Genomic DNA, 12337 nt, shown 5'->3' on the forward strand with positions numbered 1-12337 from the left:
GTCCCTTTAAATATGGTTTCTAATTAGCCAACTCATCTCTTTTGTAATTTTGTTGTTTGTGTCAAAAAATGTCTCAGTAGCTCAGGGGACAGGGGAGATTGGGCCTTTGCAAAAGAATTGTTTCAAAGCAGAGATGCAGTGTTGATATTCCAGTTCCCTAAGACAACGAAAATAATGCAGTCTTTCAATGTTTATTTCAAATATTGGGGTTAAAGTTTGTCTCTAATTCTTATGGGTTATTTTTCTGAGTTGTTTCTTATCCTTCATTTTACCAGCTAAAGTCTATTACTTTTCCATGCAAAGCCTGAAGTAATGTGCCCATTGTAACGTGTTTCAGTTCAGTGTCATAGGGTTTTAGTTTGTTTGTACCAGTAATATATTTATTCTTTAATATAGCATGAATATGAATAAACAGATATTGTAGAAGGCAAAAATATTAAAAACCTTGACATTGCACCTCAAGCACTCTATATTAGAAACAATTTGTGACTTTGCAGGACATTCTTTTAGTTATGTCACCACCAAGTTGTAGAAGTCACTTTTACAGGAATAACTCTCCCTCTGCATACAAAAAATGGTCAGTTACCTTTGAAGGTAGCAGAAACTTTGAAACCTTGACCCATAAAACACTCATTTCGAGATGATATGATTTTCACGACACATGACATGATCTACTGAAGGATAAAAAGAATAAAAGGGTCATATCTACATATCAGTTACGTTTGTAGACGGATGAATATAGAGGGCTTTGTTCCCTCCTGGTATTGAAGTTTTAGCTATTCACAAAAGCCAAAATGATCTCCTACCACTATTGCAAGTGACAATATATTTTACCTTAATTATGCCACTTTCAGGTTCCTCATCCCTACCAAGACACAGATCTATCTTCTATTAGCATTATACCACATTATAATGCATCTGGGACATATCTCTATTATCCATATTTATCCATTTCTCATTTTAATCAGACAGCATGCAAACAGGCTACCTGCATGACATTTTTCCCTTGTGGGTGATGCAAAATTACTTTCACCATATGTCGTTTAATCAAAAAGTCATTGGTACAAACGACATGAAATGCTTCCAATTATTTGCATCTCGGTTAATGTTAGTGTTCTGTAGGGAACAGCCAGGCTTCAGTATTTTGGTGGCATGATTGTGTGTGTTGCTGAATTGTTGCACTCACGAGACAAATGTTAAAACTGTGAAAAGGCATCAAGCTTATTTGTGCACCAAAGAAATAACAGATCGTAAATATATCCAGCTCTACCTGTACTCCAACTTTTGGGGCCTTTATATCCAAAGTCCTTGTCTTCACAGAATTTCATGTAAAGCATAAGCCATGTTGAGTTTCAGCTTTTCTATTTTTTTTTAAATTATTTTCTTATTACCATTCGCCCTTTTTACTGTGGTGCCCTACTCTGTAACAGCTAACATATCTCAAGAATGCGTGTCCACACACACACGCTGGTGCTGCACATTTGGCAGCTTTACAGGCTAATTGTGTGGCATCTGACAAGGTCTCAGACCATTGAGTTTTAATGATAATTAAATGATGTTAGCCCCAGCAAGTCGAAGTAAAGCTATATTCCTCCACAGCTTCGTTCACAGTGCTGATTGAGCAGATTTACAGATGGTTAATTGGGGGATGGACTATGGCTGTTTGTAATAAAGAGCTATTCAAATTTGAGCTATATTGTCACTGGAGGTTAGCGGGTGGTTGTCCCTTACCTTAAACATGAAATTAATGATGCACTCTCATATATACTGTATGCTAATGACTTTGTGATTTGGCTTATATTGTACAATTCGCTTGTGATGAGTGATGGAGTAAGGAACCACATGCAGGGCACATAGCAAATAAAATCCAACAGGCAGGTTTATTCGCAAAGCAGAGGTCAGGTAATCGGTTTCTTCACAGAAATGGGTTTGACAAAGGGGGAATCCGGAAATAATAGACGTATCAAAAATCCAGGTGCAAACAATAACAGCATGGGCAAGACAAAAGGCAAAAACTGGGAACAAGCTAATAACATAAGCGATCAAGGCTGAAAAGTCAGTTACAACAAACAAAGAAAAATCTGGCACAGAAACTGTTGAGTATAGGTACAGCATGAATAATGAGTGATTACAAGGTGTGCATGGCAGGAGCCGGACAACAGAAAGCTTAAGTAAACAAAAAAGTGTGAACAAGACAAAGGAGCTTCCACTTCCTACTTATACAACAGAGAAGGCAGCATTATCTAAGTTGAAGTGTGGTGGAGATAGGAGAAAATACTGGATAACCTTGTAAAGTGAAATAAGTTGACCCTGCAAATCTGAATGGTTCACTTAATGACACAGTTTCACATCATTGAGTCGATAGTGACCAAAGAACACCCAAATATATGCTCCCAAGGATGGAAAAACAAATATGTTAAAACAGCATGTAAAACGTTACACAACAATATGCAACTGTCAAAGAAAATGTAACAGTATGGCAATCATGTTAGAAAATGTTTTCATGCTGTGTTACGAACACAAATTCTCTTTATTTTAAAATTTTGTGTAATTGCTTTTACAGAGATACTAAAGTTTCGCTGCACAATCAGTACATACTTTAAGGGACCAGCACAGACAAAAGAGACTGAATGTCTCTGTACACGTGAGATATTTCTCATCCTAGCCCTGGGAATCTGTAGGTGCAGGGGTGTGATAAAACTATAGGACTTTGGATGACATCTGACCTCTGCAGTATATTGTGGATCATTCTCTAAAGCTGCCTTCACGGGAGTGTTAGTGAGGATCACTTCTGGTCTTTAGCAGTCAATGTAAGAATCTGTGCACTACATTCTGATGTATTTTCAACTAAGTCAACCATTGATAAAGAAATCAGATAGAGCAAGAAAATAGACCAAAAATCCACCCACCTCCTTTTGCCTCTTCCCTTTTCCAAGGCCACACTTTGATAAAGGACCGACAGCTTCTGGACTTGACCCCTGGACAGAGGGACTACATAACATAACTCATAACTTTCTAAGTTTTGAGTGCCTGTCTTGATAGCAGACAAGCTCCAGGGAACTTGAGACCTGAACATAAAAATAATCATGATGGGTTTTGAAATGTCCATACAAGAAAGGTAAGAAGTATTCCTCTGTACAAATATCAATTTCATGGGGCACATAGTTCACTCAAAGCCAAATATAATTTTGAATGTTGATGCCATTAGAGGCAGAAAGTTGGCCTCGGGGCTTGAAATGTCACAGATAACAAGAGTTTTTTTTAGGATGCATTATCAACCACAATGTGGCACTTTTTTAAAAATGAGTGGACCAAAAATAATCATGTCCACTGGCTGGATATCATGTGAACAGTGAGGTGGGGAAGGTATAAGGAGTAAGCCATGTCACTTCCACCCGCTGATTGCTGCCACAGAAAAAAGAGTTATGGGTAGTCATCTAAGAAGCGGAGCACCTTCAGCTACAGGGCAAAGTGCAGACAAAGTGCTGAAATAAGGCCTCAAGTCTGCTTCCTGCATCCATCCTGAGCCTTTAGGAGAAAGGCCATGAGGATCATCTCATAGGGTTTCCTGGATTTTTTACATTCTTTCAGGGGATGGCACTATTCATTAGTGGTGGTTGTTGTATTGCTGACTTGGACTTTTATGAGTTTTGATGAACCATGTGTGGGTGTGTATTTACTGTAGTCTTTCTCACAAGTTGTAATGGTTTTAAATCACGTACACTGCTAAATTTCTGTATTTTTAAACAAATTGAATTGCTCTAGATTTTTAGTCTTAATGAATGTACAGTTTACCTGTCAAATCTGTTTTTCAAATGACCTCCTCTTCTGATATGATAGTGGGCAAGGACGGCCATTGAATTTTGTCACATTTGTGCTGGTGAAGTTAATAAATGGGGACATGCTGGTGACTTGAGGACAGCTTGAACAGGGTGGAATGCTACTGTGGGGAGGTGACTCGGTTTCTTTTATGATCAGATTATTAAAGTGAAAGAGTCACTTGTCACTTTTGGTAAAAAGAGATAAGCTTCATTCACCCAAAAAAAACTGCCTGGATGATAATAAGCTTTCACATGGCAAACCTCAGGGTATGTTTAAGTACTACATATTCAATAAAATGATCATCTAAGATCATCAAATGAGACAATAAACGTTATTTGAAAAAAATAAACTACTTATAAATTGTGTGATAGGTACGATTCAAGATGATATTTGTGGAGAGTCGTAAACAAAGTTACAGAGTTACAGAGAACCTCCAAAATCCATATAAGGATTTTTGCCACATTTAAAAGAAAAATAATCCATCAACGCAATCCTGACACAAGAATAGGATGAGCAGAGGGATGGACAGACATCCTGAGAAACATAATACCTATTTACGTGGCTGTTGCCAACAAATTTGTTGGCTCAGTATAGCCCCGCCCCCTTTCTTGAGTAGTTTCCCTCAGTGTTTCTTACTGTTGAACTGTGCATTTCTCCAGTTTTAGATCTTTAAATGAAATCTGACAAGGAACCTTCAAAGTGATTTCTTCTTGTCAGGGGATGTCAAGTCAGTTTACTGAAACCAGTCAAACCCTTCACCGAATGAAGCAAGACTTTCATCAATTTGTCTCACAAGAAAAACTCTTCTGATCTCTAGCTAATCTCAGCTACACAATACATATTACCAATAATTGTTAAGATGAGGAATCGATTCCCCTGGGTGTGACAACAACAACAAACTTTTTTAGCCTGCTCAGGGATTGATCTGTTCGTTGGTTTTCAACTGAATGAAAATGCAGTGAACCCAGCAGACAGGTGACATTCCTGCTGCAGAGAGCGAAGACTGGTGGCCTTTATTGGACTCCAATTGTCTAGACTGAACACATGAAATCTAGGTAAATGTCAGGTGTTTTTGAAGAACCTCAGAAGCAACATTTCACTCCTCTTTGTTCCACTTTTTTTTTTCCTCCTTTCATTGTCTTCCCTCTCCATGATGTCTGTCTCTCCTGGATAATGTCAGTGCCTTTGGGGTGAGTAGCACAGTGTGATCCTCCCCACTTTATCTGTGCCTCCACTCTTTTTCTCCCTCTTCAGTTCTCTCCTCACACTCCCCTCTACACCTTGTTTCTCTGATATGCTTCTTTTTCCTTTTTGATAAGCCTAAATGTACCCTTCTCTGTCACTCTTTCTCAGAATTTAGAGTGGGATAAAAATCTCTAAGCTCTGAATTATGTGGCTTTGCTAAAGGTCATAGTCCTAATCATCCTGGATGACTGTGAATAGAACCAGCGGTAGTCATTAGCAGCACTCTGTCTGGAACTGAACCAAAAGAGGATGACAAAGAACATAGCTTTTGCTCCAAAAAGAAAGACAGCCAAGCAAGATTAAGAGGAACAAAGGTTATTTTAATTTGGGGCGAATTGTCGTAAACATGTTCATGTATTGCAATGAAAATCCTTCTCATATTCAGTTGTTTGGTAAATATTTCCTAAAAAGTTGGGACGCTGTGTAAAATTTGAATAAAAATAGAATGCAATGATGCTAAAATGAAGCCGCTGCAGGGACATTTAAATAGGTTGGGGCAAAGCGGAACACTGTTCTGTGGTCAGACAAATTTGAAATAGTTTGAAATTCTTTTTAAAAATCATGGACCCCAAGACCCCCCGAATTAAAGGAGACCATGCACCTTCTTATCGGTGCTCAGTTCAAAAGCCTGCCTCTCAGATGTTATGGCAGTGTATGAGTATGGAACTGGCAACTTTCAAAACTGGAATGGCACCATCAATGCTGAAAGGTATACAAAGGTTTAAGAGCAACAGGTACTTCCATCCAGATAACGTCTTTTTCAGGTAAGGTCTTGCATATTTCAGGAAGAGAATGTTAAACCACATCTTGCATCTGTTACAACAGCTTTGTAGTGGATGAGACCTTTCACCTAACGTGTATGTTCTATTGTGAGAGAAATAAAGTTTTGCAAATCATTGCATGCTGGTCTCCAAACGTCAGTGGAATTGGGATTGTAATTCTATACATCATCTATAATAGTTTGTTATATTTTTTCACAGTGAAGAAAGACTAATATAACCATTTAAAAAACAAGATTAAAGTGACAAACAAAAACACAACTGTGTATAAGAGGAATCTCAAGCTAAATTACAGCTCGGATGATATGATGATGAAAATATTGTGACAACAGTGATATTTAGAAACTTTGAAGGGAGGTAGAAAAACATAGCCCCTATACTTTAAAGAAAAATTCAAGGTCCTTATTTTGGTGATGCTTTTGAGCGTGCGTGGGGGAAAGATGTATGGATGACAAAGCTACAATAAACTAAAAATACAACAGAGATTAACTCTTTTATCATATTCCAGGTTTATAAATTTAAGATAGAAATGAATTTAATTCAATTCTGTATCCCTGCTAAAGTCTTGCTGCCAGTTACATCTATCATTTTACACACTACATGATCCACTGTGCAAATGGCTGAGGTAAGTTCTCCGTGGAACTGCTTGGTAAAGGGCAAGAACTTTTAGAAAATACTTGACTGGATGAAGCATTTGTCTATCATCATCTATCAAAAGTAAAATTCAACAAATCAGATCAATGAACCACCACGTCTCTGGTCCTTTTAAGAAAACATTACTCGAGTTATTGACAAGAAAATCAGACTTAATGTGGCGTTCTTTTTTTTCTTGTCTGAAATCAAAGTCATTTGTAACCAATTTAGCAATGATAATGTAGCAGCATAAATGGTATGCTACCACTTTAAGACAGCCAATTTCAGCGCCAGCATATAGGTACGTCTCCACCTGTCATGAGGCTACTTACGTCATGGCGTCTGCCTGCTCCTGGTGCTGTGGCTGCTAACTGTTCTCTGCCCGTCCTCTGCTGCAACTGTGGATTATCAGGACCGATCCGTCCTTTGTGTGCATTTTATCACTGAAAGGTAAGGACTAGCATGGTTAGGCTACCAAGCGCCCCACATAAACAAAGGCTCATAGTGTTTTGTTACAGATAACGGCTTGATTCTTATTTATTGATCTGCTCAGATCGCGGTGCAATAACCTACGAGTTCACAGCTACCTGATGAGCACTTCTGCTGGTTTTCCACATTGATGTCATTCGTCTGCTGTTTTGCCTACCGGAAGATTAATTTAAAGGTGGGGTATGAGATGTTTTCTGGAGCATTTTTTATCATATTTTCTGAAAACCTCCTCACGACCCCATTGCACCCACTAAAATAGAATGTTTGGAAAAAATAATAATATTTTAGTCTATTGTAGAGGGTGTAGCAAGAGGAAATGTCTGACTAATAGAAGTAATGATGAGAGTTTACTTCTATTGGATTCTGACATGCCAATCAATCGTCAGCCCCCCTCACCCCTCCCCCCTGCGCGTTCACAGACTCGTGACTCGTTTATGTGTTTTGAAGGCGTGGTTTCGAGGGGTGGGCTGAAGGGAGAGGCAAGGTTGTGTATTTTCAAAAATATAGCTTGTAGGAACCGTTTTTCCAAGATCTCATACCCCACATTTAAGACCAACTTGGGTCTTCCTTTTTTTGTCTCCACATTTTAAGACATGACGATGTGTCATGCGGCGCCAAGTTCATAGTGGGAGAAGCGTGAAAATAGGCTAGTATCTTAAAACCATACTCTCGCGTTATTTCGAAATGATATTTTCACGTTATAACGATATTTTCACGTTATAACGTGAAAATATCTTATCTTGAAATAACGTGATAGTTTCATGTTATAACGTGATAAATATATTGTTAAAACGTGAAAAAGATAAAGATAACAATAAACTTTTCACGTAATTACGTGATACTGAGACTCTTTTTTTTTTTCGTCGAGTGGCACCAATACGCTTCCGTAGATAGCAGCCAATATGTTGAGCAACAATAATGAATCAGGCAGAGGAATAAGTAGTAGCTACTCTTGTATTTTTCACAGAGAATCAAGAAAAATGTTCAAGTTATAAAAAACATACATGAATGACCAAAAAGAATAGTGTGCACACTGAGATGAAATAAAATTGTCCGTTGGGGCCCTTAAAAAATAAGAAATTGTTGCAAGTGCACCTGTTTCTTTAAAAGGTTCATGGGAATGTATTGGGAATTTAATGTGAATGTATGTGTATGTGAGTGTGTACGTGTGTATCTCCGTTGCAAGTCTTGGCTCGCCACCGGTCTCAACCGGAATCTCGTCCTGATCCGGAATTTCCCCGTCCTCTCAAAACCTGACCGTTGCTCTCTGTATTTCAAAGTACGCTGATATCGGAGCTTGCAGAGGCTCTTACAGATGACAGGTAAGTGGTTAGCCAACGTACTTGTCTCCTTTGTGTAGCCACTCGGCTCCAGACTTCCAATCAGTACGTGCTCTGACATTCTTTTTCAGTGTAACTGGGGATTTTTCTCCTCTTTCTGTCCTTTTCTCAAGTAGCTGCAGTTCTCTGGCTAAGGTCAGAAAAAGAACAGAAAAAAATCGCGTGCCTGCAATACACCTCCAAGCTGAGAGGTTGAACGTGGCCTGCGTAGCCCCTGATTGGCTGTTGAGGCACTCCCCACGTGCATTCAAATGCAACAGGAACTTTAAAATTTGCTGATGTAAACCTACAATAAATACTCTCCCTCTTCTTTCATTGGTCTTGTGATGGAGTGACCATCACTAGGGTTGTGGGTGTGTTCTGACTGTCACGCCAATGAGCCTGGCTCTTTGGTGTAGTGGTCAGAGCCCCAGTTTAGTACCCAGAAGGCTGGGGTTCGAGTCCTGGCGGCGCAACTCTACTCCCCTTCGCTACAGATCTCTAAGATAATCTAATGTGTGTTTTTCCACCTGGGCTACACCCTCCCTTCTTGAACTCATGCACATCCCTGTGCATGGTAGACAGTTAAATGATAATTATTTGAGGGGTTAAAGTAGGTGGTCGAACAAGCTCCTCACCATCACTTATGACATCTGCCCAAGCTGTGGACAGTCCTTGAAAGAATGACGTCACTGCTGTGATCAAGGGATTGCCTAACTCAGTATACTCAAGCCGTCGTGGCGGCTGACGGTTCCTCTCAAATCTCCTGACAGAATCATTTGTATCCGTTCTTTCCTCCATCTCCTCTGTATCCATTGGGACTGTTTCATCCTTTCCTTCCATTGCACTTGCATCCCCCTCTCTTTCCTCAGGTTCTGCAGCTCTGATGCCATCCTTCTCCTTGTCATTGTCTGACATATCCGAGGGAACTGGAAGTTGCTCTCCTCGGGGTTCCGGATGGTCATCCTCAGGTGAGTCGGTTTGAAACAAGGCTGCTTCATCTGCCTGTTCGGTTGGTGTGACTCTATCGGTGGGTAAGTACTCAGTGTCATTCTGGTGAAAGTTAGACTCAATGAGCATCAAAGGACCACCTGAAGTACTATTGGACATATCAGGTAGGTTGTCAAGATCGGGTGGATTGTCAAGATCAGGCAGGTTTTCAATACCAGGAGTACTATCAACATTCTGAGCATGTACAGGACTCTCAACAGGACGAATGCCTGGAGGTTCAGTATGCTGAGTATCTTGGACATTGGTCATAGGTAGGTCAGGGTGCACAGAACTTAAACAAACAGGAATGAGTACATCATCTCCTTAATCTACGGAATCCCCTTCCTCCACCGCAGGGTTTGCACCGGTTCCTGGCCTGCGTGGTACTTGTTTCTGTACAGGCTCCCTGCTTTCCTCCACAGGTAGGTACCCACAAGGAAGTAACAGGTCCCTATGTAGTGTCCTTAGGGGACCATCCTTGTTTTCAGGTTTAACCGTGTAAACTGGGAGGGTGCCTGCTTTTCTCACCACTACATGGACAGTGGATTCCCATTTGTCTGAAATCTTATGTTTTCCCCGGATCCGAACATTTCTGACCAGTACTCAATCTCCAGCTTCCAAATCTGAGGCAATTACATGTCTATCAAACCTAGTTTTGTTCTTGTGAGAATTGTTCTGACAGAGTTCCCTGATTGTGCAGGACTCGAAATCTGGACCCTGGTTACTATGTAACTTTTCTGGGATACCATAGTGTACCATGAAGTTCTCCCACAGACACTTCACTACTGTGCAGGCCTTTTGATTTGGTGTTGGGATGGCAAACGCAAATTTAGTGAAGTGATCTGTAATCACCAGTATATCTTTGGTCCCACTTCTGTCAGCTTCCAGGGACAGGAAGTCCATGCAGAGGAATTCAAGGGGTCGAGTAGTGCATATGTTGACCAAGGGGGCAGCTCTTTCAGGTCGTGCCTTCCTTCGCACGCACCTGCCACATGTCCTCACTTTCCTTTCCACGCCCATAACCATCTTTGGCCAATAGAATCTGGTCCTTACTAGGTCCAGTGTACGGTCAATTCCCATGTGACCCATATGGTCATGCAGGCTGGTGAGAACTGCGTTGCAAAGCTCAACTGGGAGTACAAGCTGGTAAGTTGTCTGGGACCCAACTTAGCGTCACCTGTACAGGATGTTGGAGCTAGAGTCGGTTTAGCTCTGGGAGAAGGAGTAGGAGATCTGGAAGTTGGGTGCGCAAGGTTGGGGGTGGTGTATCCCCGTGTTCGATCTGGGAGATAACATGTTTTATACATTGATCAGCCCTTTGCTTAGCTGCTAGCTCCGCTTCAGTTAGATGGGGGGGTGGTGGACAGACCTCCAAACTGTTCTTCTTGCACATAGCTGTCAGGCACAGCAGTAGGGGACATGGCAAGAGTCTCTACTAGGGCAACATCAGGACTGACGCTGTAGGTGAGCTGTCTCTCACAAATTGCTTTCACAACAGACTGATCTACTGCATTGATGTTTTTTGGATCAGAGAGGAGATCTTGAGTAAACTGCCGTATGCGTTCTCTCTCTTTTTGTGATCTCAGATCATCTGTCAGCACCCCATGTGGTCTGCGGAATAATCCGTCCGCATCTCCGTTCTGCCTTCCTGGACGATAGAGGAGATTGAAAGAGAATGTGGACAGTGCTGCTAGCCACCTATAGCTGGTTGCGTCAAGTTTTGCTGATGTCAGAATGTAAGTTAGCGGATTACTATCCGTTACAACAGTGAAGTGGTTAAAGATAGTCGTAATTGACCACTTGAGTGCTAAAAACTCTAATTTGTGCGCTGGATAGCGACTCTCACTTCGTGACAGCCCTCTACTCGCATAGCCGATGACTCTAAGTTGGCCCTCTTGCTCCTGATACAACACAGCTACCAGCCCGGTGGTACTGATGTCGGTGTGCAGTATATAGGGTTTCTGGGGGTCAGCAAAGGCTAATACAGGGGCTGTAGTGAGGCTTTGGATGACCATCTCGAAGGCTTGCTGGCAAGGTGGCATCCAAGGATCTCCAAAGGGCTCTTTCGGGTCATGGTATTGATTTGTGTTCCGTCTTATGTTTGCTAATTTTAACTTTGATTTCTTGTGGAGAGGTGGGTAGCCAGAGGTAAGTTGTGGAGGGGTTTTACGATGCTGGAGTAACCCTTAACAAACCTCCTGTAGTACCCAGCGAAACCGAAGAAGGATTTCAATTCTCGTAGGGTCTGGGGGACAGGCCACGTCTTAAGAGCTGCTATCTTCTCAGGATCAGTCTCGACACCATTTCTGGAGACTACATGACCAAGGTAACGAACTGATATCTGGAAGAAAACACATTTTTCTAGGGAAAATTTTAACCCAAACTCTTTGAGACGAGTGAGCATTTTCATAAGTCTTTCTTCGTGCTCCCCAAGGGTTTTGGAGAATACTATCACGTCATCAAGGAAGACCAAAGCATCTTTCAAATGCATATCCCCCATACACCGCTCCATTAATCTTTGGAACGTGCTGTGGGCATTAGGCACACCCTGAGGCATTCTGTTGAACTCCCAGAACCCGAGAGGGCACACGAAGGCCGTCTTCAGTTTGTCTTTCTCTTCAACCTCAATCTGGTAGTACCCCGACTTCAGGTCAAGGACAGAGAACTACTGAGAACTCTTGAGAGCTGAGAATGTATCCTCCAGCTTTGGAAGGTTGTATGCATCTTTTATAGTCTGGAGGTTTAGACGCCTATAATTGATGCACAACTGGACTTGGCCATTCTTTTTCCGGACTACCACTATGGGTGACGCAAATGGCGACTTTGACTCCCTGATAACTCCTCCATCAAGGAGCTCTTGAATGCGCCTTCGGACAGCTTCAATGTCCTGTGGATGGACTGGTCGGGAACATAGTTTGAAGGGAGTTTCATCTGTGAGTTTTATGTGGTGTTTGACCTTATCTATACGGCCAAAGTCCAGGTCATGATGTGCAAACACATCAGGCATATTGTTGAGCTGCTGAGTGATGTGTTGCTTCCATCCGAGTGGGATTGGGGAAT

This window comes from Odontesthes bonariensis, chromosome 1 (assembly GCF_027942865.1).
Source record: "Odontesthes bonariensis isolate fOdoBon6 chromosome 1, fOdoBon6.hap1, whole genome shotgun sequence".
Lineage (NCBI taxonomy): Eukaryota > Metazoa > Chordata > Actinopteri > Atheriniformes > Atherinopsidae > Odontesthes > Odontesthes bonariensis.